Source organism: Rhipicephalus microplus, unplaced genomic scaffold (genome assembly GCF_043290135.1).
Source record: "Rhipicephalus microplus isolate Deutch F79 unplaced genomic scaffold, USDA_Rmic scaffold_45, whole genome shotgun sequence".
Taxonomy (NCBI): Eukaryota; Metazoa; Arthropoda; class Arachnida; order Ixodida; family Ixodidae; genus Rhipicephalus; species Rhipicephalus microplus.
Window position 1 is genome coordinate 2,886,429 of NW_027464618.1, and position 24,525 is coordinate 2,910,953.

General features: G+C 52.3%; 2 non-coding genes across 2 annotated transcripts; both read right to left on the reverse strand.

Moving 5' to 3' along the window:
• Positions 1–14,621: 14,621 nt before the first annotated feature.
• Positions 14,622–14,695, reverse strand: TRNAN-GUU (transfer RNA asparagine (anticodon GUU)). Its single transcript has one exon. It is a non-coding gene; the product is annotated as a tRNA-Asn (tRNA).
• Positions 14,696–21,316: 6,621 nt separating this feature from the next.
• TRNAN-GUU (transfer RNA asparagine (anticodon GUU)) lies at positions 21,317–21,390 on the reverse strand. Its single transcript has one exon. It is a non-coding gene; the product is annotated as a tRNA-Asn (tRNA).
• Positions 21,391–24,525: the final 3,135 nt, after the last annotated feature.

Genomic DNA, 24,525 nt, shown 5'->3' on the forward strand with positions numbered 1-24,525 from the left:
CTCCAAAGCTATCAGCTCAAAGAAAAAAAGCAAAACAACGCCCCTTGGAGGGCTCGAACCTCCAACTTTTCGGTTAACAGCCGAACGCGCTAGCAGATTGCGCCGTAGAGGCAGTCGTTCTGTACTCTCACCACCGTCAGAACATTTCTCCAAAGCTAACAGCGCAAAGAAAAAAGAAGCAAGACAACGTCCCTGGGAGGGCTCGAACCTCCAACCTTTCGGTTAACAGCCGAACTCGTTAGCCAATTGCGCCGCGGAGGCAGTCGTGCTGTACTCTCACCAGTGTCAGAACATTCCATCAAAGCTAACAGTGCAAAGAAAAAAGAAGCTAGACAACGCCCCCGGGAGGGCTCGAACCTCCAATATTTCGGTCAAGAGCCGAACTCGTTAGCCAATTGCGCGGCGGAGGCAGTCGTGCTGTACTCTCACCAGCATCAGAACATTCCATCAAAGTTAGCAGTGCAAAGAAAAAAGAAGCTAGACAACGCCCCCGGGAGGGCTCGAACCTCCAACAATTCGGTCAAGAGCCGAACTCGTTAGCCCATTGTGCCGCGGAGTCAGTCGTGCTGTACTCTCACCAGCGTCAGAACATTCCATCAAAGCTAACAGTGCAAAGAAAAAGGTAGCTAGACAACGCCCCCGGGAGGGCTCGAACCTCCAACATTTCGGTCAAGAGCTGAACTCGTTAGCCAATTGCGCCGCAGAGGCAGTCGTGCTGTACTCTCACCAGCGTCAGAACATTCCATCAAAGCTAACAGTGCAAAGAAAAAAGAAGCTAGACAACGCCCCCGGGAGGGCTCGAACCTCCAACCTTTCGGTTAACAGCTGAACTCGTTAGCCAATTGCGCCGCGGAGTCAGTCGTGCTGTACTCTCACCAGCGTCAGAACATTCCATCAAAGCTAACAGTGCGAAGAAAAAAGAAGCTAGACAACGGCCCCGGGAGGGGTCGAACCTCCAACCTTTCGGTTAACAGCCGAACGCGCTAGCAGATTGCGCCGTAGAGGCAGTGGTTCTGTAGTCTCACCACCGTCAGAACATTCCTCCAAAGCTATCAGCTCAAAGAAAAAAAGCAAAACAACGCCCCTTGGAGGGCTCGAACCTCCAACTTTTCGGTTAACAGCCGAACGCGCTAGCAGATTGCGCCGTAGAGGCAGTCGTTCTGTACTCTCACCACCGTCAGAACATTTCTCCAAAGCTAACAGCGCAAAGAAAAAAGAAGCAAGACAACGTCCCTGGGAGGGCTCGAACCTCCAACCTTTCGGTTAACAGCCGAACTCGTTAGCCAATTGCGCCGCGGAGGCAGTCGTGCTGTACTCTCCCCAGCGTCAGAACATTCCTTCAAAGCTAACAGTGCAAAGAAAAAAGAAGCTAGACAACGCCCCCGGGAGGGCTCGAACCTCCAACATTTCGGTCAAGAGCCGAACTTGTTAGCCAATTGCGCGGCGGAGGCAGTCGTGCTCTACTCTCACCAGCGTCAGAACATTCCATCAAAGCTAACAGTGCAAAGAAAAAAGAAGCTAGACAACGCCCCCGGGAGGGCTCGAACCTCCAATATTTCGGTCAAGAGTCGAACTCGTTAGCCAATTGCGCCGCGGAGGCAGTCGTGCTGTACTCTCACCAGCGTCAGAACATTCCATCAAAGCTAACAGTGCAAAGAAAAAAGGAGCTTGACAACGCCCCCGGGAGGGCTCGAACCTCCAACATTTCGGTCAAGAGCTGAACTCGTTAGCCAATTGCGCCGCAGAGGCAGTCGTGCTGTACTCTCACCAGCGTCAGAACAGTCCATCAAAGCTAACAGTGCAAAGAAAAAAGAAGCTAGACAACGCCCCCGGGAGGGCTCGAACCTCCAACCTTTCGGTTAACAGCCGAACTCGTCAGCCAATCGCGCCGCGGAGTCAGTCGTGCTGTACTCTCACCAGCGTCAGAACATTCCATCAAAGCTAACAGTGCGAAGAAAAAAGAAGCTAGACAACGCCCTCGGGAGGGCTCGAACCTTCAACATTTCGGTCAAGAGCCGAACTCGTTAGCCAAATGCGCTGCGGAGGCAGTCGTGCTGTACTCTCACCAGCGTCAGAACATTCCATCAAAGTTAACAGTGCAAAGAAAAAAGAAGCTAGACAACGCCCCCAGGAGGGCTGGAACCTCCAACCTTTGAGTTAACAGCCGAACTAGTTAGCCAATTGCGCCACGAAGGCAGTCGTGCTGTACTCTCACCAGCGTCAGAACATTCCATCAAAGCTAACAGTGCAAAGAAAAAAGAAGCTAGACAACGCCCCCGGGAGGGCTCGAACCTCCAACATTTCGGTCAAGAGCCGAACTTGTTAGCCAATTGCGCGGCGGAGGCAGTCGTGCTCTACTCTCACCAGCGTCAGAACATTCCATAAGGCTAACAGTGCAAAGAAAAAAGAAGCTAGACAACGCCCCCGGGAGGGCTGGAACCTCCAACCTTTCAGTTAACAGCCGAACTAGTTAGCCAATTGCGCCACGAAGGCAGTCGTGCTGTACTCTCACCACCGTCAGAACATTCCATCAAAGCTAACAGTGCAAAGAAAAAAGAAGCTAGACAACGCCCCCGGTAGGGCTCGAACCTCCAACCTTTTGGTTAACAGCCGAACAAGTTAGCCAATTGCGCCACGAAGGCAGTCGTGCTGTACTCTCACCAGGGTCAGAAAAGTCTATCAAAGCTAACAGTGCAAAGAAAAAAGAAGCTAGACAACGCCCTCGGGAGGGCTCGAACCTCCAACATTTCGGTCAAGAGCTGAACTCGTTAGCCAATTGCGCCGCAGAGGCAGTCGTGCTGTACTCTCACCAGCGTCAGAACAGTCTATCAAAGCTAACAGTGCAAAGAAAAAAGAAGCTAGACAACGCCCTCGGGAGGGCTCGAACCTCCAACATTTCGGTTAACAGCCGAACTAGTTAGCCAATTGCGCCACGAAGGCAGTCGTGCTGTACTCTCACCAGCGTCAGAACATTCCATCAAAGCTAACAGTGCGAAGAAAAAAGAAGCTAGACAACGCCCTCGGGAGGGCTCGAACCTCCAACATTTCGGTCAAGAGCTGAACTCGTTAGCCAATTGCGCCGCAGAGGCAGTCGTGCTGTACTCTCACCAGCGTCAAAACATTCCATCATAGCTAACAGTGCAAAAAAAAAGAAGCTAGACAACGCCCCCGGGAGGGCTCGAACCTCCAATATTTCGGTCAAGAGCCGAACTCGTTAGCCAATTGCGCGGCGGAGGCAGTCGTGCTGTACTCTCACCAGCATCAGAACATTCCATCAAAGTTAACAGTGCAAAGAAAAAAGAAGCTAGACAACGCCCCCGGGAGGGCTCGAACCTCCAACATTTCGGTCAAGAGCCGAACTCGTTAGCCAATTGCGCCGCAGAGGCAGTCGTGGTGTACTCTCACCAGCGTCAGAACATTCCATCAAAGCTAACAGTGCAAAGAAAAAAGAAGCTAGACAACGCCCCCGGGAGGGCTCGAACCTCCAACCTTTCGGTTAACAGCCGAACTCATTAGCCAATTGCGCCACGGAGTCAGTCGTGCTGTACTCTCACCAGCGTCAGAACATTCCATCAAAGCTAACAGTGCGAAGAAAAAAGAAGCTAGACAACGCCCCCGGGAGGGGTCGAACCTCCAACCTTTCGGTTAACAGCCGAACGCGCTAGCAGATTGCGCCGTAGAGGCAGTGGTTCTGTACTCTCACCACCGTCAGAACATTCCTCCAAAGCTATCAGCTCAAAGGAAAAAAGCAAAACAACGCCCCTGGGAGGGCTCGAACCTCCAACCTTTCGGTTAACAGCCGAACGCGCTAGCAGATTGCGCCGTAGAGGCAGTCGTTCTGTACTCTCACCACCGTCAGAACATTTCTCCAAAGCTAACAGCGCAAAGAAAAAAGAAGCAAGACAACGTCCCTGGGAGGGCTCGAACCTCCAACCTTTCGGTTAACAGCCGAACTCGTTAGCCAATTGCGCCGCGGAGGCAGTCGTGCTGTACTCTCACCAGCGTCAGAACATTCCATCAAAGCTAACAGTGCAAAGAAAAAAGAAGCTAGACAACGCCCCCGGGAGGGCTCGAACCTCCAACATTTCGGTCAAGAGCCGAACTTGTTAGCTAATTGCTCGGCGGAGGCAGTCGTGCTCTACTCTCACCAGCGTCAGAACATTCCATCAAAGCTAACAGTGCAAAGAAAAAGGAAGCTAGACAACGCCCCCGGGAGGGCTCGAACCTCCAACATTTCGGTCAAGAGCTGAACTCGTTAGCCAATTGCGCCGCAGAGGCAGTCGTGCTGTACTCTCACCAGCGTCAGAACATTCCATCAAAGCTAACAGTGCAAAGAAAAAAGAAGCTAGACAACGCCCCCGGGAGGGCTCGAACCTCCAACCTTTCGGTTAACAGCCGAACTCGTTAGCCAATTGTGCCGCGGAGTCAGTCGTGCTGTACTCTCACCAGCGTCAGAACATTCCATCAAAGCTAACAGTGCGAAGAAAAAAGAAGCTAGACAACGCCCCCGGGAGGGGTCGAACCTCCAACCTTTCGGTTAACAGCCGAACGCGCTAGCAGATTGCGCCGTAGAGGCAGTGGTTCTGTACTCTCACCACCGTCAGAACATTCCTCCAAAGCTATCAGCTCAAAGAAAAAAAAGCAAAACAACGCCCCTTGGAGGGCTCGAACCTCCAACTTTTCGGTTAACAGCCGAACGCGCTAGCAGATTGCGCCGTAGAGGCAGTCGTTCTGTACTCTCACCACCGTCAGAACATTTCTCCAAAGCTAACAGCGCAAAGAAAAAAGAAGCAAGACAACGTCCCTGGGAGGGCTCGAACCTCCAACCTTTCGGTTAACAGCCGAACTCGTTAGCCAATTGCGCCGCGGAGGCAGTCGTGCTGTTTTCTCACCAGCGTCAGAACATTCCATCGAAGCTAACAGTGCAAAGAAAAAAGAAGCTAGACAACGCCCCCGGGAGGGCTCGAACCTCCAACATTTCGGTCAAGAGCCGAACTTGTTAGCCAATTGCGCGGCGGAGGCAGTCGTGCTCTACTCTCACCAGCGTCAGAACATTCCATCAAAGCTAACAGTGCAAAGAAAAAAGAAGCTAGACAACGCCCCCGGGAGGGCTCGAACCTCCAATATTTCGGTCAAGAGTCGAACTCGTTAGCCAATTGCGCCGCGGAGGCAGTCGTGCTGTACTCTCACCAGCGTCAGAACATTCCATCAAAGCTAACAGTGCAAAGAAAAAAGGAGCTAGACAACGCCCCCGGGAGGGCTCGAACCTCCAACATTTCGGTCAAGAGCTGAACTCGTTAGCCAATTGCGCCGCAGAGGCAGTCGTGCTGTACTCTCACCAGCGTCAGAACAGTCCATCAAAGCTAACAGTGCAAAGAAAAAAGAAGCTAGACAACGCCCCCGGGAGGGCTCGAACCTCCAACCTTTCGGTTAACAGCCGAACTCGTCAGCCAATCGCGCCGCGGAGTCAGTCCTGCTGTACTCTCACCAGCGTCAGAACATTCCATCAAAGCTTACAGTGCGAAGAAAAAAGAAGCTAGACAACGCCCTCGGGAGGGCTCGAACCTCCAACATTTCGGTCAAGAGCCGAACTCGTTAGCCAAATGCGCTGCGGAGGCAGTCATGCTGTACTCTCACCAGCGTCAGAACATTCCATCAAAGTTAACAGTGCAAAGAAAAAAGAAGCTAGACAACGCCCCCGGGAGGGCTGGAACGTCCAACCTTTCAGTTAACAGCTGAACTAGTTAGCCAATTGCGCCACGAAGGCAGTCGTGCTGTACTCTCACCACCGTCAGAACATTCCATCAAAGCTAACAGTGCAAAGAAAAAACAAGCTAGACAACGCCCCCGGGAGGGCTCGAACCTCCAACCTTTTGGTTAACAGCCGAACAAGTTAGCCAATTGCGCCACGAAGGCAGTCGTGCTGTACTCTCACCAGCCTCAGAACATTCCATCAAAGCTAACAGTGCAAAGAAAAAAGAAGCTAGACAACGCCCCCGGGAGGGCTCGAACCTCCAACCTTTCGGTTAACAGCCGAACTCGTTAGCCAATTGCGCCGCGGAGTCAGTCGTGCTGTACTCTCACCAGCGTCAGAACATTCCATCAAAGCTAACAGTGCGAAGAAAAAAGAAGCTAGACAACGCCCCCGGGAGGGCTCGAACCTCCAACATTTCGGTCAAGAGCCGAACTTGTTAGCCAATTGCGCGGCGGAGGCAGTCGTGCTCTACTCTCACCAGCGTCAGAACATTCCATAAGGCTAACAGTGCAAAGAAAAAAGAAGCTAGACAACGCCCCCGGGAGGGCTGGAACCTCCAACCTTTCAGTTAACAGCCGAACTAGTTAGCCAATTGCGCCACGAAGGCAGTCGTGCTGTACTCTCACCACCGTCAGAACATTCCATCAAAGCTAACAGTGCAAAGAAAAAAGAAGCTAGACAACGCCCCCGGTAGGGCTCGAACCTCCAACCTTTTGGTTAACAGCCGAACAAGTTAGCCAATTGCGCCACGAAGGCAGTCGTGCTGTACTCTCACCAGGGTCAGAAAAGTCTATCAAAGCTAACAGTGCAAAGAAAAAAGAAGCTAGACAACGCCCTCGGGAGGGCTCGAACCTCCAACATTTCGGTCAAGAGCTGAACTCGTTAGCCAATTGCGCCGCAGAGGCAGTCGTGCTGTACTCTCACCAGCGTCAGAACAGTCTATCAAAGCTAACAGTGCAAAGAAAAAAGAAGCTAGACAACGCCCTCGGGAGGGCTCGAACCTCCAACATTTCGGTTAACAGCCGAACTAGTTAGCCAATTGCGCCACGAAGGCAGTCGTGCTGTACTCTCACCAGCGTCAGAACATTCCATCAAAGCTAACAGTGCGAAGAAAAAAGAAGCTAGACAACGCCCTCGGGAGGGCTCGAACCTCCAACATTTCGGTCAAGAGCTGAACTCGTTAGCCAATTGCGCCGCAGAGGCAGTCGTGCTGTACTCTCACCAGCGTCAAAACATTCCATCATAGCTAACAGTGCAAAAAAAAAGAAGCTAGACAACGCCCCCGGGAGGGCTCGAACCTCCAATATTTCGGTCAAGAGCCGAACTCGTTAGCCAATTGCGCGGCGGAGGCAGTCGTGCTGTACTCTCACCAGCATCAGAACATTCCATCAAAGTTAACAGTGCAAAGAAAAAAGAAGCTAGACAACGCCCCCGGGAGGGCTCGAACCTCCAACATTTCGGTCAAGAGCCGAACTCGTTAGCCAATTGCGCCGCAGAGGCAGTCGTGGTGTACTCTCACCAGCGTCAGAACATTCCATCAAAGCTAACAGTGCAAAGAAAAAAGAAGCTAGACAACGCCCCCGGGAGGGCTCGAACCTCCAACCTTTCGGTTAACAGCCGAACTCATTAGCCAATTGCGCCACGGAGTCAGTCGTGCTGTACTCTCACCAGCGTCAGAACATTCCATCAAAGCTAACAGTGCGAAGAAAAAAGAAGCTAGACAACGCCCCCGGGAGGGGTCGAACCTCCAACCTTTCGGTTAACAGCCGAACGCGCTAGCAGATTGCGCCGTAGAGGCAGTGGTTCTGTACTCTCACCACCGTCAGAACATTCCTCCAAAGCTATCAGCTCAAAGGAAAAAAGCAAAACAACGCCCCTGGGAGGGCTCGAACCTCCAACCTTTCGGTTAACAGCCGAACGCGCTAGCAGATTGCGCCGTAGAGGCAGTCGTTCTGTACTCTCACCACCGTCAGAACATTTCTCCAAAGCTAACAGCGCAAAGAAAAAAGAAGCAAGACAACGTCCCTGGGAGGGCTCGAACCTCCAACCTTTCGGTTAACAGCCGAACTCGTTAGCCAATTGCGCCGCGGAGGCAGTCGTGCTGTACTCTCACCAGCGTCAGAACATTCCATCAAAGCTAACAGTGCAAAGAAAAAAGAAGCTAGACAACGCCCCCGGGAGGGCTCGAACCTCCAACATTTCGGTCAAGAGCCGAACTTGTTAGCTAATTGCTCGGCGGAGGCAGTCGTGCTCTACTCTCACCAGCGTCAGAACATTCCATCAAAGCTAACAGTGCAAAGAAAAAGGAAGCTAGACAACGCCCCCGGGAGGGCTCGAACCTCCAACATTTCGGTCAAGAGCTGAACTCGTTAGCCAATTGCGCCGCAGAGGCAGTCGTGCTGTACTCTCACCAGCGTCAGAACATTCCATCAAAGCTAACAGTGCAAAGAAAAAAGAAGCTAGACAACGCCCCCGGGAGGGCTCGAACCTCCAACCTTTCGGTTAACAGCCGAACTCGTTAGCCAATTGTGCCGCGGAGTCAGTCGTGCTGTACTCTCACCAGCGTCAGAACATTCCATCAAAGCTAACAGTGCGAAGAAAAAAGAAGCTAGACAACGCCCCCGGGAGGGGTCGAACCTCCAACCTTTCGGTTAACAGCCGAACGCGCTAGCAGATTGCGCCGTAGAGGCAGTGGTTCTGTACTCTCACCACCGTCAGAACATTCCTCCAAAGCTATCAGCTCAAAGAAAAAAAAGCAAAACAACGCCCCTTGGAGGGCTCGAACCTCCAACTTTTCGGTTAACAGCCGAACGCGCTAGCAGATTGCGCCGTAGAGGCAGTCGTTCTGTACTCTCACCACCGTCAGAACATTTCTCCAAAGCTAACAGCGCAAAGAAAAAAGAAGCAAGACAACGTCCCTGGGAGGGCTCGAACCTCCAACCTTTCGGTTAACAGCCGAACTCGTTAGCCAATTGCGCCGCGGAGGCAGTCGTGCTGTTTTCTCACCAGCGTCAGAACATTCCATCGAAGCTAACAGTGCAAAGAAAAAAGAAGCTAGACAACGCCCCCGGGAGGGCTCGAACCTCCAACATTTCGGTCAAGAGCCGAACTTGTTAGCCAATTGCGCGGCGGAGGCAGTCGTGCTCTACTCTCACCAGCGTCAGAACATTCCATCAAAGCTAACAGTGCAAAGAAAAAAGAAGCTAGACAACGCCCCCGGGAGGGCTCGAACCTCCAATATTTCGGTCAAGAGTCGAACTCGTTAGCCAATTGCGCCGCGGAGGCAGTCGTGCTGTACTCTCACCAGCGTCAGAACATTCCATCAAAGCTAACAGTGCAAAGAAAAAAGGAGCTAGACAACGCCCCCGGGAGGGCTCGAACCTCCAACATTTCGGTCAAGAGCTGAACTCGTTAGCCAATTGCGCCGCAGAGGCAGTCGTGCTGTACTCTCACCAGCGTCAGAACAGTCCATCAAAGCTAACAGTGCAAAGAAAAAAGAAGCTAGACAACGCCCCCGGGAGGGCTGGAACGTCCAACCTTTCAGTTAACAGCTGAACTAGTTAGCCAATTGCGCCACGAAGGCAGTCGTGCTGTACTCTCACCACCGTCAGAACATTCCATCAAAGCTAACAGTGCAAAGAAAAAAGAAGCTAGACAACGCCCCCGGGAGGGCTCGAACCTCCAACCTTTCGGTTAACAGCCGAACTCGTTAGCCAATTGCGCCGCGGAGTCAGTCGTGCTGTACTCTCACCAGCGTCAGAACATTCCATCAAAGCTAACAGTGCGAAGAAAAAAGAAGCTAGACAACGCCCTCGGGAGGGCTCGAACCTCCAACATTTCGGTCAAGAGCCGAACTTGTTAGCCAATTGCGCGGCGGAGGCAGTCGTGCTCTACTCTCACCAGCGTCAGAACATACCATAAGGCTAACAGTGCAAAGAAAAAAGAAGCTAGACAACGCCCCCGGGAGGGCTGGAACCTCCAACCTTTCAGTTAACAGCCGAACTAGTTAGCCAATTGCGCCACGAAGGCAGTCGTGCTGTACTCTCACCACCGTCAGAACATTCCATCAAAGCTAACAGTGCAAAGAAAAAAGAAGCTAGACAACGCCCCCGGTAGGGCTCGAACCTCCAACCTTTTGGTTAACAGCCGAACAAGTTAGCCAATTGCGCCACGAAGGCAGTCGTGCTGTACTCTCACCAGCGTCAGAAAAGTCTATCAAAGCTAACAGTGCAAAGAAAAAAGAAGCTAGACAACGCCCTCGGGAGGGCTCGAACCTCCAACATTTCGGTCAAGAGCTGAACTCGTTAGCCAATTGCGCCGCAGAGGCAGTCGTGCTGTACTCTCACCAGCGTCAGAACAGTCCATCAAAGCTAACAGTGCAAAGAAAAAAGAAGCTAGACAACGCCCTCGGGAGGGCTCGAACCTCCAACATTTCGGTTAACAGCCGAACTAGTTAGCCAATTGCGCCACGAAGGCAGTCGTGCTGTACTCTCACCAGCGTCAGAACATTCCATCAAAGCTAACAGTGCGAAGAAAAAAGAAGCTAGACAACGCCCTCGGGAGGGCTCGAACCTCCAACATTTCGGTCAAGAGCTGAACTCGTTAGCCAATTGCGCCGCAGAGGCAGTCGTGCTGTACTCTCACCAGCGTCAAAACATTCCATCATAGCTAACAGTGCAAAAAAAAGAAGCTAGACAACGCCCCCGGGAGGGCTCGAACCTCCAATATTTCGGTCAAGAGCCGAACTCGTTAGCCAATTGCGCGGCGGAGGCAGTCGTGCTGTACTCTCACCAGCATCAGAACATTCCATCAAAGTTAACAGTGCAAAGAAAAAAGAAGCTAGACAACGCCCCCGGGAGGGCTCGAACCTCCAACATTTCGGTCAAGAGCCGAACTCGTTAGCCAATTGCGCCGCAGAGGCAGTCGTGGTGTACTCTCACCAGCGTCAGAACATTCCATCAAAGCTAACAGTGCAAAGAAAAAAGAAGCTAGACAACGCCCCCGGGAGGGCTCGAACCTCCAACCTTTCGGTTAACAGCCGAACTCATTAGCCAATTGCGCCGCGGAGTCAGTCGTGCTGTACTCTCACCAGCGTCAGAACATTCCATCAAAGCTAACAGTGCGAAGAAAAAAGAAGCTAGACAACGCCCCCGGGAGGGGTCGAACCTCCAACCTTTCGGTTAACAGCCGAACGCGCTAGCAGATTGCGCCGTAGAGGCAGTGGTTCTGTACTCTCACCACCGTCAGAACATTCCTCCAAAGCTATCAGCTCAAAGGAAAAAAGCAAAACAACGCCCCTGGGAGGGCTCGAACCTCCAACCTTTCGGTTAACAGCCGAACGCGCTAGCAGATTGCGCCGTAGAGGCAGTCGTTCTGTACTCTCACCACCGTCAGAACATTTCTCCAAAGCTAACAGCGCAAAGAAAAAAGAAGCAAGACAACGTCCCTGGGAGGGCTCGAACCTCCAACCTTTCGGTTAACAGCCGAACTCGTTAGCCAATTGCGCCGCGGAGGCAGTCGTGCTGTACTCTCACCAGCGTCAGAACATTCCATCAAAGCTAACAGTGCAAAGAAAAAAGAAGCTAGACAACGCCCCCGGGAGGGCTCGAACCTCCAACATTTCGGTCAAGAGCCGAACTTGTTAGCTAATTGCTCGGCGGAGGCAGTCGTGCTCTACTCTCACCAGCGTCAGAACATTCCATCAAAGCTAACAGTGCAAAGAAAAAGGAAGCTAGACAACGCCCCCGGGAGGGCTCGAACCTCCAACATTTCGGTCAAGAGCTGAACTCGTTAGCCAATTGCGCCGCAGAGGCAGTCGTGCTGTACTCTCACCAGCGTCAGAACATTCCATCAAAGCTAACAGTGCAAAGAAAAAAGAAGCTAGACAACGCCCCCGGGAGGGCTCGAACCTCCAACCTTTCGGTTAACAGCCGAACTCGTTAGCCAATTGTGCCGCGGAGTCAGTCGTGCTGTACTCTCACCAGCGTCAGAACATTCCATCAAAGCTAACAGTGCGAAGAAAAAAGAAGCTAGACAACGCCCCCGGGAGGGGTCGAACTTCCAACCTTTCGGTTAACAGCCGAACGCGCTAGCAGATTGCGCCGTAGAGGCAGTGGTTCTGTACTCTCACCACCGTCAGAACATTCCTCCAAAGCTATCAGCTCAAAGAAAAAAAAGCAAAACAACGCCCCTTGGAGGGCTCGAACCTCCAACTTTTCGGTTAACAGCCGAACGCGCTAGCAGATTGCACCGTAGAGGCAGTCGTTCTGTACTCTCACCACCGTCAGAACATTTCTCCAAAGCTAACAGCGCAAAGAAAAAAGAAGCAAGACAACGTCCCTGGGAGGGCTCGAACCTCCAACCTTTCGGTTAACAGCCGAACTCGTTAGCCAATTGCGCCGCGGAGGCAGTCGTGCTGTTTTCTCACCAGCGTCAGAACATTCCATCGAAGCTAACAGTGCAAAAAAAAAAGAAGCTAGACAACGCCCCCGGGAGGGCTCGAACCTCCAACATTTCGGTCAAGAGCCGAACTTGTTAGCCAATTGCGCGGCGGAGGCAGTCGTGCTCTACTCTCACCAGCGTCAGAACATTCCATCAAAGCTAACAGTGCAAAGAAAAAAGAAGCTAGACAACGCCCCCGGGAGGGCTCGAACCTCCAATATTTCGGTCAAGAGTCGAACTCGTTAGCCAATATCGCCGCGGAGGCAGTCGTGCTGTACTCTCACCAGCGTCAGAACATTCCATCAAAGCTAACAGTGCAAAGAAAAAAGGAGCTAGACAACGCCCCCGGGAGGGCTCGAACCTCCAACATTTCGGTCAAGAGCTGAACTCGTTAGCCAATTGCGCCGCAGAGGCAGTCGTGCTGTACTCTCACCAGCGTCAGAACAGTCCATCAAAGCTAACAGTGCAAAGAAAAAAGAAGCTAGACAACGCCCCCGGGAGGGCTCGAACCTCCAACCTTTCGGTTAACAGCCGAACTCGTCAGCCAATCGCGCCGCGGAGTCAGTCCTGCTGTACTCTCACCAGCGTCAGAACATTCCATCAAAGCTTACAGTGCGAAGAAAAAAGAAGCTAGACAACGCCCTCGGGAGGGCTCGAACCTCCAACATTTCGGTCAAGAGCCTAACTCGTTAGCCAAATGCGCTGCGGAGGCAGTCATGCTGTACTCTCACCAGCGTCAGAACATTCCATCAAAGTTAACAGTGCAAAGAAAAAAGAAGCTAGACAACGCCCCCGGGAGGGCTGGAACCTCCAACCTTTCAGTTAACAGCTGAACTAGTTAGCCAATTGCGCCACGAAGGCAGTCGTGCTGTACTCTCACCACCGTCAGAACATTCCATCAAAGCTAACAGTGCAAAGAAAAAACAAGCTAGACAACGCCCCCGGGAGGGCTCGAACCTCCAACCTTTTGGTTAACAGCCGAACAAGTTAGCCAATTGCGCCACGAAGGCAGTCGTGCTGTACTCTCACCAGCGTCAGAACATTCCATCAAAGCTAACAGTGCAAAGAAAAAAGAAGCTAGACAACGCCCCCGGGAGGGCTCGAACCTCCAACCTTTCGGTTAACAGCCGAACTCGTTAGCCAATTGCGCCGTAGAGGCAGTGGTTCTGTACTCTCACCACCGTCAGAACATTCCTCCAAAGCTATCAGCTCAAAGAAAAAAAAGCAAAACAACGCCCCTTGGAGGGCTCGAACCTCCAACTTTTCGGTTAACAGCCGAACGCGCTAGCAGATTGCGCCGTAGAGGCAGTCGTTCTGTACTCTCACCACCGTCAGAACATTTCTCCAAAGCTAACAGCGCAAAGAAAAAAGAAGCAAGACAACGTCCCTGGGAGGGCTCGAACCTCCAACCTTTTGGTTAACAGCCGAACTCGTTAGCCAATTGCGCCGCGGAGGCAGTCGTGCTGTACTCTCACCAGCGTCAGAACATTCCATCGAAGCTAACAGTGCAAAGAAAAAAGAAGCTAGACAACGCCCCCGGGAGGGCTCGAACCTCCAACATTTCGGTCAAGAGCCGAACTTGTTAGCCAATTGCGCGGCGGAGGCAGTCGTGCTCTACTCTCACCAGCGTCAGAACATTCCATCAAAGCTAACAGTGCAAAGAAAAAAGAAGCTAGACAACGCCCCCGGGAGGGCTCGAACCTCCAATATTTCGGTCAAGAGTCGAACTCGTTAGCCAATTGCGCCGCGGAGGCAGTCGTGCTGTACTCTCACCAGCGTCAGAACATTCCATCAAAGCTAACAGTGCAAAGAAAAAAGGAGCTAGACAACGCCCCCGGGAGGGCTCGAACCTCCAACATTTCGGTCAAGAGCTGAACTCGTTAGCCAATTGCGCCGCAGAGACAGTCGTGCTGTACTCTCACCAGCGTCAGAACAGTCCATCAAAGCTAACAGTGCAAAGAAAAAAGAAGCTAGACAACGCCCCCGGGAGGGCTCGAACCTCCAACCTTTCGGTTAACAGACGAACTCGTCAGCCAATCGCGCCGCGGAGTCAGTCGTGCTGTACTCTCACCAGCGTCAGAACAATCCATCAAAGCTAACAGTGCGAAGAAAAAAGAAGCTAGACAACGCCCTCGGGAGGGCTCGAACCTCCAACATTTCGGTCAAGAGCCGAACTCGTTAGCCAAATGCGCTGCGGAGGCAGTCATGCTGTACTCTCACCAGCGTCAGAACATTCCATCAAAGTTAACAGTGCAAAGAAAAAAGAAGCTAGACAACGCCCCCGGGAGGGCTGGAACCTCCAACCTTTCAGTTAACAGCCGAACTAGTTAGCCAATTGCGCCACGAAGGCAGTCGTGCTGTACTCTCACCACCGTCAGAACATTCCATCAAAGCTAACAGTGCAAAGAAAAAACAAGCTAGACAACGCCCCCGGGAGGGCTCGAACCTCCAACCTTTCGGTTAACAGCCGAACAAGTTAGCCAATTGCGCCACGAAGGCAGTCGTGCTGTACTCTCACCAGCGTCAGAACATTCCATCAAAGCTAACAGTGCGAAGAAAAAAGAAGCTAGACAACGCCCTCGGGAGGGCTCGAACCTCCAACATTTCGGTCAAGAGTTGAACTCGTTAGCCAATTGCGCCGCAGAGGCAGTCGTGCTGTACTCTCACCAGCGTCAGAACGTTCCATCAAAGCTAACAGTGCAAAGAAAAAAGAAGCTAGACAACGCCCCCGGGAGGGGTCGAACCTCCAACCTTTCGGTTAACAGCCGAACGCGCTAGCAGATTGCGCCGTAGAGGCAGTGGTTCTGTACTCTCACCACCGTCAGAACATTCCTCCAAAGCTATCAGCTCAAAGAAAAAAAGCAAAACAACGCCCCTTGGAGGGCTCGAACCTCCAACTTTTCGGTTAACAGCCGAACGCGCTAGCAGATTGCGCCGTAGAGGCAGTCGTTCTGTACTCTCACCACCGTCAGAACATTTCTCCAAAGCTAACAGCGCAAAGAAAAAAGAAGCAAGACAACGTCCCTGGGAGGGCTCGAACCTCCAACCTTTCGGTTAACAGCCGAACTCGTTAGCCAATTGCGCCGCGGAGGCAGTCGTGCTGTACTCTCACCAGCGTCAAAACATTCTATCAAAGCTAACAGTGCAAAGAAAAAAGAAGCTAGACAACGCCCCCGGGAGGGCTCGAACCTCCAATATTTCGGTCAAGAGCCGAACTCGTTAGCCAATTGCGCCGTGGAGTCAGTCGTGCTGTACTCTCACCAGCGTCAGAACATTCCATCAAAGCTAACAGTGCGAAGAAAAAAGAAGCTAGACAACGCCCCCGGGAGGGGTCGAACCTCCAACCTTTCGGTTAACAGCCGAACGCGCTAGCAGATTGCGCCGTAGAGGCAGTGGTTCTGTACTCTCACCACCGTCAGAACATTCCTCCAAAGCTATCAGCTCAAAGAAAAAAAAGCAAAACAACGCCCCTTGGAGGGCTCGAACCTCCAACTTTTCGGTTAACAGCCGAACGCGCTAGCAGATTGCGCCGTAGAGGCAGTCGTTCTGTACTCTCACCACCGTCAGAACATTTCTCCAAAGCTAACAGCGCAAAGAAAAAAGAAGCAAGACAACGTCCCTGGGAGGGCTCGAACCTCCAACCTTTTGGTTAACAGCCGAACTCGTTAGCCAATTGCGCCGCGGAGGCAGTCGTGCTGTACTCTCACCAGCGTCAGAACATTCCATCGAAGCTAACAGTGCAAAGAAAAAAGAAGCTAGACAACGCCCCCGGGAGGGCTCGAACCTCCAACATTTCGGTCAAGAGCCGAACTTGTTAGCCAATTGCGCGGCGGAGGCAGTCGTGCTCTACTCTCACCAGCGTCAGAACATTCCATCAAAGCTAACAGTGCAAAGAAAAAAGAAGCTAGACAACGCCCCCGGGAGGGCTCGAACCTCCAATATTTCGGTCAAGAGTCGAACTCGTTAGCCAATTGCGCCGCGGAGGCAGTCGTGCTGTACTCTCACCAGCGTCAGAACATTCCATCAAAGCTAACAGTGCAAAGAAAAAAGGAGCTAGACAACGCCCCCGGGAGGGCTCGAACCTCCAACATTTCGGTCAAGAGCTGAACTCGTTAGCCAATTGCGCCGCAGAGGCAGTCGTGCTGTACTCTCACCAGCGTCAGAACAGTCCATCAAAGCTAACAGTGCAAAGAAAAAAGAAGCTAGACAACGCCCCCGGGAGGGCTCGAACCTCCAACCTTTCGGTTAACAGCCGAACTCGTCAGCCAATCGCGCCGTGGAGTCAGTCGTGCTGTACTCTCACCAGCGTCAGAACAATCCATCAAAGCTAACAGTGCGAAGAAAAAAGAAGCTAGACAACGCCCTCGGGAGGGCTCGAACCTCCAACATTTCGGTCAAGAGTTGAACTCGTTAGCCAATTGCGCCGCAGAGGCAGTCGTGCTGTACTCTCACCAGCGTCAGAACATTCCATCAAAGCTAACAGTGCAAAGAAAAAAGAAGCTAGACAACGCCCCCGGGAGGGGTCGAACCTCCAACCTTTCGGTTAACAGCCGAACGCGCTAGCAGATTGCGCCGTAGAGGCAGTGGTTCTGTACTCTCACCACCGTCAGAACATTCCTCCAAAGCTATCAGCTCAAAGAAAAAAAGCAAAACAACGCCCCTTGGAGGGCTCGAACCTCCAACTTTTCGGTTAACAGCCGAACGCGCTAGCCAATTGCGCCACGAAGGCAGTCGTGCTGTACTCTCACCAGCGTCAGAACATTCCATCAAAGCTAACAGTGCGAAGAAAAAAGAAGCTAGACAACGCCCTCGGGAGGGCTCGAACCTCCAACATTTCGGTCAAGAGCTGAACTCGTTAGCCAATTGCGCCGCAGAGGCAGTCGTGCTGTACTCTCACCAGCGTCAAAACATTCCATCATAGCTAACAGTGCAAAAAAAAGAAGCTAGACAACGCCCCCGGGAGGGCTCGAACCTCCAATATTTCGGTCAAGAGCCGAACTCGTTAGCCAATTGCGCGGCGGAGGCAGTCGTGCTGTACTCTCACCAGCATCAGAACATTCCATCAAAGTTAACAGTGCAAAGAAAAAAGAAGCTAGACAACGCCCCCGGGAGGGCTCGAACCTCCAACATTTCGGTCAAGAGCCGAACTCGTTAGCCAATTGCGCCGCAGAGGCAGTCGTGGTGTACTCTCACCAGCGTCAGAACATTCCATCAAAGCTAACAGTGCAAAGAAAAAAGAAGCTAGACAACGCCCCCGGGAGGGCTCGAACCTCCAACCTTTCGGTTAACAGCCGAACTCATTAGCCAATTGCGCCGCGGAGTCAGTCGTGCTGTACTCTCACCAGCGTCAGAACATTCCATCAAAGCTAACAGTGCGAAGAAAAAAGAAGCTAGACAACGCCCCCGGGAGGGGTCGAAACTCCAACCTTTCGGTTAACAGCCGAACGCGCTAGCAGATTGCGCCGTAGAGGCAGTGGTTCTGTACTCTCACCACCGTCAGAACATTCCTCCAAAGCTATCAGCTCAAAGGAAAAAAGCAAAACAACGCCCCTGGGAGGGCTCGAACCTCCAACCTTTCGGTTAACAGCCGAACGCGCTAGCAGATTGCGCCGTAGAGGCAGTCGTTCTGTACTCTCACCACCGTCAGAACATTTCTCCAAAGCTAACAGCGCAAAGAAAAAAGAAGCAAGACAACGTCCCTGGGAGGGCTCGAACCTCCAACCTTTCGGTTAACAGCCGAACTCGTTAGCCAATTGCGCCGCGGAGGCAGTCGTGCTGTACTCTCACCAGCGTCAGAACATTCCATCAAAGCTAACAGTGCAAAGAAAAAAGAAGCTAGACAACGCCCCCGGGAGGGCTCGAACCTCCAACATTTCGGTCAAGAGCCGAACTTGTTAGCTAATTGCTCGGCGGAGGCAGTCGTGCTCTACTCTCACCAGCGTCAGAACATTCCATCAAAGCTAACAGTGCAAAGAAAAAGGAAGCTAGACAACGCCCCCGGGAGGGCTCGAACCTCCAACATTTCGGTCAAGAGCTGAACTCGTTAGCCAATTGCGCCGCAGAGGCAGTCGTGCTGTACTCTCACCAGCGTCAGAACATTCCATCAAAGCTAACAGTGCAAAGAAAAAAGAAGCTAGACAACGCCCCCGGGAGGGCTCGAACCTCCAACCTTTCGGTTAACAGCCGAACTCGTTAGCCAATTGTGCCGCGGAGTCAGTCGTGCTGTACTCTCACCAGCGTCAGAACATTCCATCAAAGCTAACAGTGCGAAGAAAAAAGAAGCTAGACAACGCCCCCGGGAGGGGTCGAACTTCCAACCTTTCGGTTAACAGCCGAACGCGCTAGCAGATTGCGCCGTAGAGGCAGTGGTTCTGTACTCTCACCACCGTCAGAACATTCCTCCAAAGCTATCAGCTCAAAGAAAAAAAAGCAAAACAACGCCCCTTGGAGGGCTCGAACCTCCAACTTTTCGGTTAACAGCCGAACGCGCTAGCAGATTGCACCGTAGAGGCAGTCGTTCTGTACTCTCACCACCGTCAGAACATTTCTCCAAAGCTAACAGCGCAAAGAAAAAAGAAGCAAGACAACGTCCCTGGGAGGGCTCGAACCTCCAACCTTTCGGTTAACAGCCGAACTCGTTAGCCAATTGCGCCGCGGAGGCAGTCGTGCTGTTTTCTCACCAGCGTCAGAACATTCCATCGAAGCTAACAGTGCAAAAAAAAAAAGAAGCTAGACAACGCCCCCGGGAGGGCTCGAACCTCCAACATTTCGGTCAAGAGCCGAACTTGTTAGCCAATTGCGCGGCGGAGGCAGTCGTGCTCTACTCTCACCAGCGTCAGAACATTCCATCAAAGCTAACAGTGCAAAGAAAAAAGAAGCTAGACAACGCCCCCGGGAGGGCTCGAACCTCCAATATTTCGGTCAAGAGTCGAACTCGTTAGCCAATATCGCCGCGGAGGCAGTCGTGCTGTACTCTCACCAGCGTCAGAACATTCCATCAAAGCTAACAGTGCAAAGAAAAAAGGAGCTAGACAACGCCCCCGGGAGGGCTCGAACCTCCAACATTTCGGTCAAGAGCTGAACTCGTTAGCCAATTGCGCCGCAGAGGCAGTCGTGCTGTACTCTCACCAGCGTCAGAACAGTCCATCAAAGCTAACAGTGCAAAGAAAAAAGAAGCTAGACAACGCCCCCGGGAGGGCTCGAACCTCCAACCTTTCGGTTAACAGCCGAACTCGTCAGCCAATCGCGCCGCGGAGTCAGTCCTGCTGTACTCTCACCAGCGTCAGAACATTCCATCAAAGCTTACAGTGCGAAGAAAAAAGAAGCTAGACAACGCCCTCGGGAGGGCTCGAACCTCCAACATTTCGGTCAAGAGCCTAACTCGTTAGCCAAATGCGCTGCGGAGGCAGTCATGCTGTACTCTCACCAGCGTCAGAACATTCCATCAAAGTTAACAGTGCAAAGAAAAAAGAAGCTAGACAACGCCCCCGGGAGGGCTGGAACCTCCAACCTTTCAGTTAACAGCTGAACTAGTTAGCCAATTGCGCCACGAAGGCAGTCGTGCTGTACTCTCACCACCGTCAGAACATTCCATCAAAGCTAACAGTGCAAAGAAAAAACAAGCTAGACAACGCCCCCGGGAGGGCTCGAACCTCCAACCTTTTGGTTAACAGCCGAACAAGTTAGCCAATTGCGCCACGAAGGCAGTCGTGCTGTACTCTCACCAGCGTCAGAACATTCCATCAAAGCTAACAGTGCAAAGAAAAAAGAAGCTAGACAACGCCCCCGGGAGGGCTCGAACCTCCAACCTTTCGGTTAACAGCCGAACTCGTTAGCCAATTGCGCCGTAGAGGCAGTGGTTCTGTACTCTCACCACCGTCAGAACATTCCTCCAAAGCTATCAGCTCAAAGAAAAAAAAGCAAAACAACGCCCCTTGGAGGGCTCGAACCTCCAACTTTTCGGTTAACAGCCGAACGCGCTAGCAGATTGCGCCGTAGAGGCAGTCGTTCTGTACTCTCACCACCGTCAGAACATTTCTCCAAAGCTAACAGCGCAAAGAAAAAAGAAGCAAGACAACGTCCCTGGGAGGGCTCGAACCTCCAACCTTTTGGTTAACAGCCGAACTCGTTAGCCAATTGCGCCGCGGAGGCAGTCGTGCTGTACTCTCACCAGCGTCAGAACATTCCATCGAAGCTAACAGTGCAAAGAAAAAAGAAGCTAGACAACGCCCCCGGGAGGGCTCGAACCTCCAACATTTCGGTCAAGAGCCGAACTTGTTAGCCAATTGCGCGGCGGAGGCAGTCGTGCTCTACTCTCACCAGCGTCAGAACATTCCATCAAAGCTAACAGTGCAAAGAAAAAAGAAGCTAGACAACGCCCCCGGGAGGGCTCGAACCTCCAATATTTCGGTCAAGAGTCGAACTCGTTAGCCAATTGCGCCGCGGAGGCAGTCGTGCTGTACTCTCACCAGCGTCAGAACATTCCATCAAAGCTAACAGTGCAAAGAAAAAAGGAGCTAGACAACGCCCCCGGGAGGGCTCGAACCTCCAACATTTCGGTCAAGAGCTGAACTCGTTAGCCAATTGCGCCGCAGAGACAGTCGTGCTGTACTCTCACCAGCGTCAGAACAGTCCATCAAAGCTAACAGTGCAAAGAAAAAAGAAGCTAGACAACGCCCCCGGGAGGGCTCGAACCTCCAACCTTTCGGTTAACAGACGAACTCGTCAGCCAATCGCGCCGCGGAGTCAGTCGTGCTGTACTCTCACCAGCGTCAGAACAATCCATCAAAGCTAACAGTGCGAAGAAAAAAGAAGCTAGACAACGCCCTCGGGAGGGCTCGAACCTCCAACATTTCGGTCAAGAGCCGAACTCGTTAGCCAAATGCGCTGCGGAGGCAGTCATGCTGTACTCTCACCAGCGTCAGAACATTCCATCAAAGTTAACAGTGCAAAGAAAAAAGAAGCTAGACAACGCCCCCGGGAGGGCTGGAACCTCCAACCTTTCAGTTAACAGCCGAACTAGTTAGCCAATTGCGCCACGAAGGCAGTCGTGCTGTACTCTCACCACCGTCAGAACATTCCATCAAAGCTAACAGTGCAAAGAAAAAACAAGCTAGACAACGCCCCCGGGAGGGCTCGAACCTCCAACCTTTCGGTTAACAGCCGAACAAGTTAGCCAATTGCGCCACGAAGGCAGTCGTGCTGTACTCTCACCAGCGTCAGAACATTCCATCAAAGCTAACAGTGCGAAGAAAAAAGAAGCTAGACAACGCCCTCGGGAGGGCTCGAACCTCCAACATTTCGGTCAAGAGTTGAACTCGTTAGCCAATTGCGCCGCAGAGGCAGTCGTGCTGTACTCTCACCAGCGTCAGAACGTTCCATCAAAGCTAACAGTGCAAAGAAAAAAGAAGCTAGACAACGCCCCCGGGAGGGGTCGAACCTCCAACCTTTCGGTTAACAGCCGAACGCGCTAGCAGATTGCGCCGTAGAGGCAGTGGTTCTGTACTCTCACCACCGTCAGAACATTCCTCCAAAGCTATCAGCTCAAAGAAAAAAAGCAAAACAACGCCCCTTGGAGGGCTCGAACCTCCAACTTTTCGGTTAACAGCCGAACGCGCTAGCAGATTGCGCCGTAGAGGCAGTCGTTCTGTACTCTCACCACCGTCAGAACATTTCTCCAAAGCTAACAGCGCAAAGAAAAAAGAAGCAAGACAACGTCCCTGGGAGGGCTCGAACCTCCAACCTTTCGGTTAACAGCCGAACTCGTTAGCCAATTGCGCCGCGGAGGCAGTCGTGCTGTACTCTCACCAGCGTCAAAACATTCTATCAAAGCTAACAGTGCAAAGAAAAAAGAAGCTAGACAACGCCCCCGGGAGGGCTCGAACCTCCAATATTTCGGTCAAGAGCCGAACTCGTTAGCCAATTGCGCCGTGGAGTCAGTCGTGCTGTACTCTCACCAGCGTCAGAACATTCCATCAAAGCTAACAGTGCGAAGAAAAAAGAAGCTAGACAACGCCCCCGGGAGGGGTCGAACCTCCAACCTTTCGGTTAACAGCCGAACGCGCTAGCAGATTGCGCCGTAGAGGCAGTGGTTCTGTACTCTCACCACCGTCAGAACATTCCTCCAAAGCTATCAGCTCAAAGAAAAAAAAGCAAAACAACGCCCCTTGGAGGGCTCGAACCTCCAACTTTTCGGTTAACAGCCGAACGCGCTAGCAGATTGCGCCGTAGAGGCAGTCGTTCTGTACTCTCACCACCGTCAGAACATTTCTCCAAAGCTAACAGCGCAAAGAAAAAAGAAGCAAGACAACGTCCCTGGGAGGGCTCGAACCTCCAACCTTTTGGTTAACAGCCGAACTCGTTAGCCAATTGCGCCGCGGAGGCAGTCGTGCTGTACTCTCACCAGCGTCAGAACATTCCATCGAAGCTAACAGTGCAAAGAAAAAAGAAGCTAGACAACGCCCCCGGGAGGGCTCGAACCTCCAACATTTCGGTCAAGAGCCGAACTTGTTAGCCAATTGCGCGGCGGAGGCAGTCGTGCTCTACTCTCACCAGCGTCAGAACATTCCATCAAAGCTAACAGTGCAAAGAAAAAAGAAGCTAGACAACGCCCCCGGGAGGGCTCGAACCTCCAATATTTCGGTCAAGAGTCGAACTCGTTAGCCAATTGCGCCGCGGAGGCAGTCGTGCTGTACTCTCACCAGCGTCAGAACATTCCATCAAAGCTAACAGTGCAAAGAAAAAAGGAGCTAGACAACGCCCCCGGGAGGGCTCGAACCTCCAACATTTCGGTCAAGAGCTGAACTCGTTAGCCAATTGCGCCGCAGAGGCAGTCGTGCTGTACTCTCACCAGCGTCAGAACAGTCCATCAAAGCTAACAGTGCAAAGAAAAAAGAAGCTAGACAACGCCCCCGGGAGGGCTCGAACCTCCAACCTTTCGGTTAACAGCCGAACTCGTCAGCCAATCGCGCCGCGGAGTCAGTCGTGCTGTACTCTCACCAGCGTCAGAACAATCCATCAAAGCTAACAGTGCGAAGAAAAAAGAAGCTAGACAACGCCCTCGGGAGGGCTCGAACCTCCAACATTTCGGTCAAGAGTTGAACTCGTTAGCCAATTGCGCCGCAGAGGCAGTCGTGCTGTACTCTCACCAGCGTCAGAACATTCCATCAAAGCTAACAGTGCAAAGAAAAAAGAAGCTAGACAACGCCCCCGGGAGGGGTCGAACCTCCAACCTTTCGGTTAACAGCCGAACGCGCTAGCAGATTGCGCCGTAGAGGCAGTGGTTCTGTACTCTCACCACCGTCAGAACATTCCTCCAAAGCTATCAGCTCAAAGAAAAAAAGCAAAACAACGCCCCTTGGAGGGCTCGAACCTCCAACTTTTCGGTTAACAGCCGAACGCGCTAGCAGATTGCGCCGTAGAGGCAGTCGTTCTGTACTCTCACCACCGTCAGAACATTTCTCCAAAGCTAACAGCGCAAAGAAAAAAGAAGCAAGACAACGTCCCTGGGAGGGCTCGAACCTCCAACCTTTCGGTTAACAGCCGAACTGGTTAGCCAATTGCGCCGCGGAGGCAGTCGTGCTGTACTCTCACCAGCGTCAGAACATTCCATCAAAGCTAACAGTGCAAAGAAAAAAGAAGCTAGACAACGCCCCCGGGAGGGCTCGAACCTCCAATATTTCGGTCAAGAGCCGAACTCGTTAGCCAATTGCGCGGCGGAGGCAGTCGTACTGTACTCTCTCCAGCATCAGAACATTCCATCAAAGTTAGCAGTGCAAAGAAAAAAGAAGCTAGACAACGCCCCCGGGAGGGCTCGAACCTCCAACATTTCGGTCAAGAGCCGAACTCGTTAGCCCATTGTGCCGCGGAGTCAGTCGTGCTGTACTCTCACCAGCGTCAGAACATTCCATCAAAGCTAACAGTGCAAAGAAAAAGGTAGCTAGACAACGCCCCCGGGAGGGCTCGAACCTCCAACATTTCGGTCAAGAGCTGAACTCGTTAGACAATTGCGCCGCAGAGGCAGTCGTGCTGTACTCTCACAAGCGTCAGAACATTCCATCAAAGCTAACAGTGCAAAGAAAAAAGAAGCTAGACAACGCCCCCGGGAGGGCTCGAACCTCCAACCTTTCGGTTAACAGCCGAACTCGTTAGCCAATTGCGCCGCAGAGTCAGTCGTGCTGTACTCTCACCAGCGTCAGAACATTCCATCAAAGCTAACAGTGCGAAGAAAAAAGAAGCTAGACAACGGCCCCGGGAGGGGTCGAACCTCCAACCTTTCGGTTAACAGCCGAACGCGCTAGCAGATTGCGCCGTAGAGGCAGTGGTTCTGT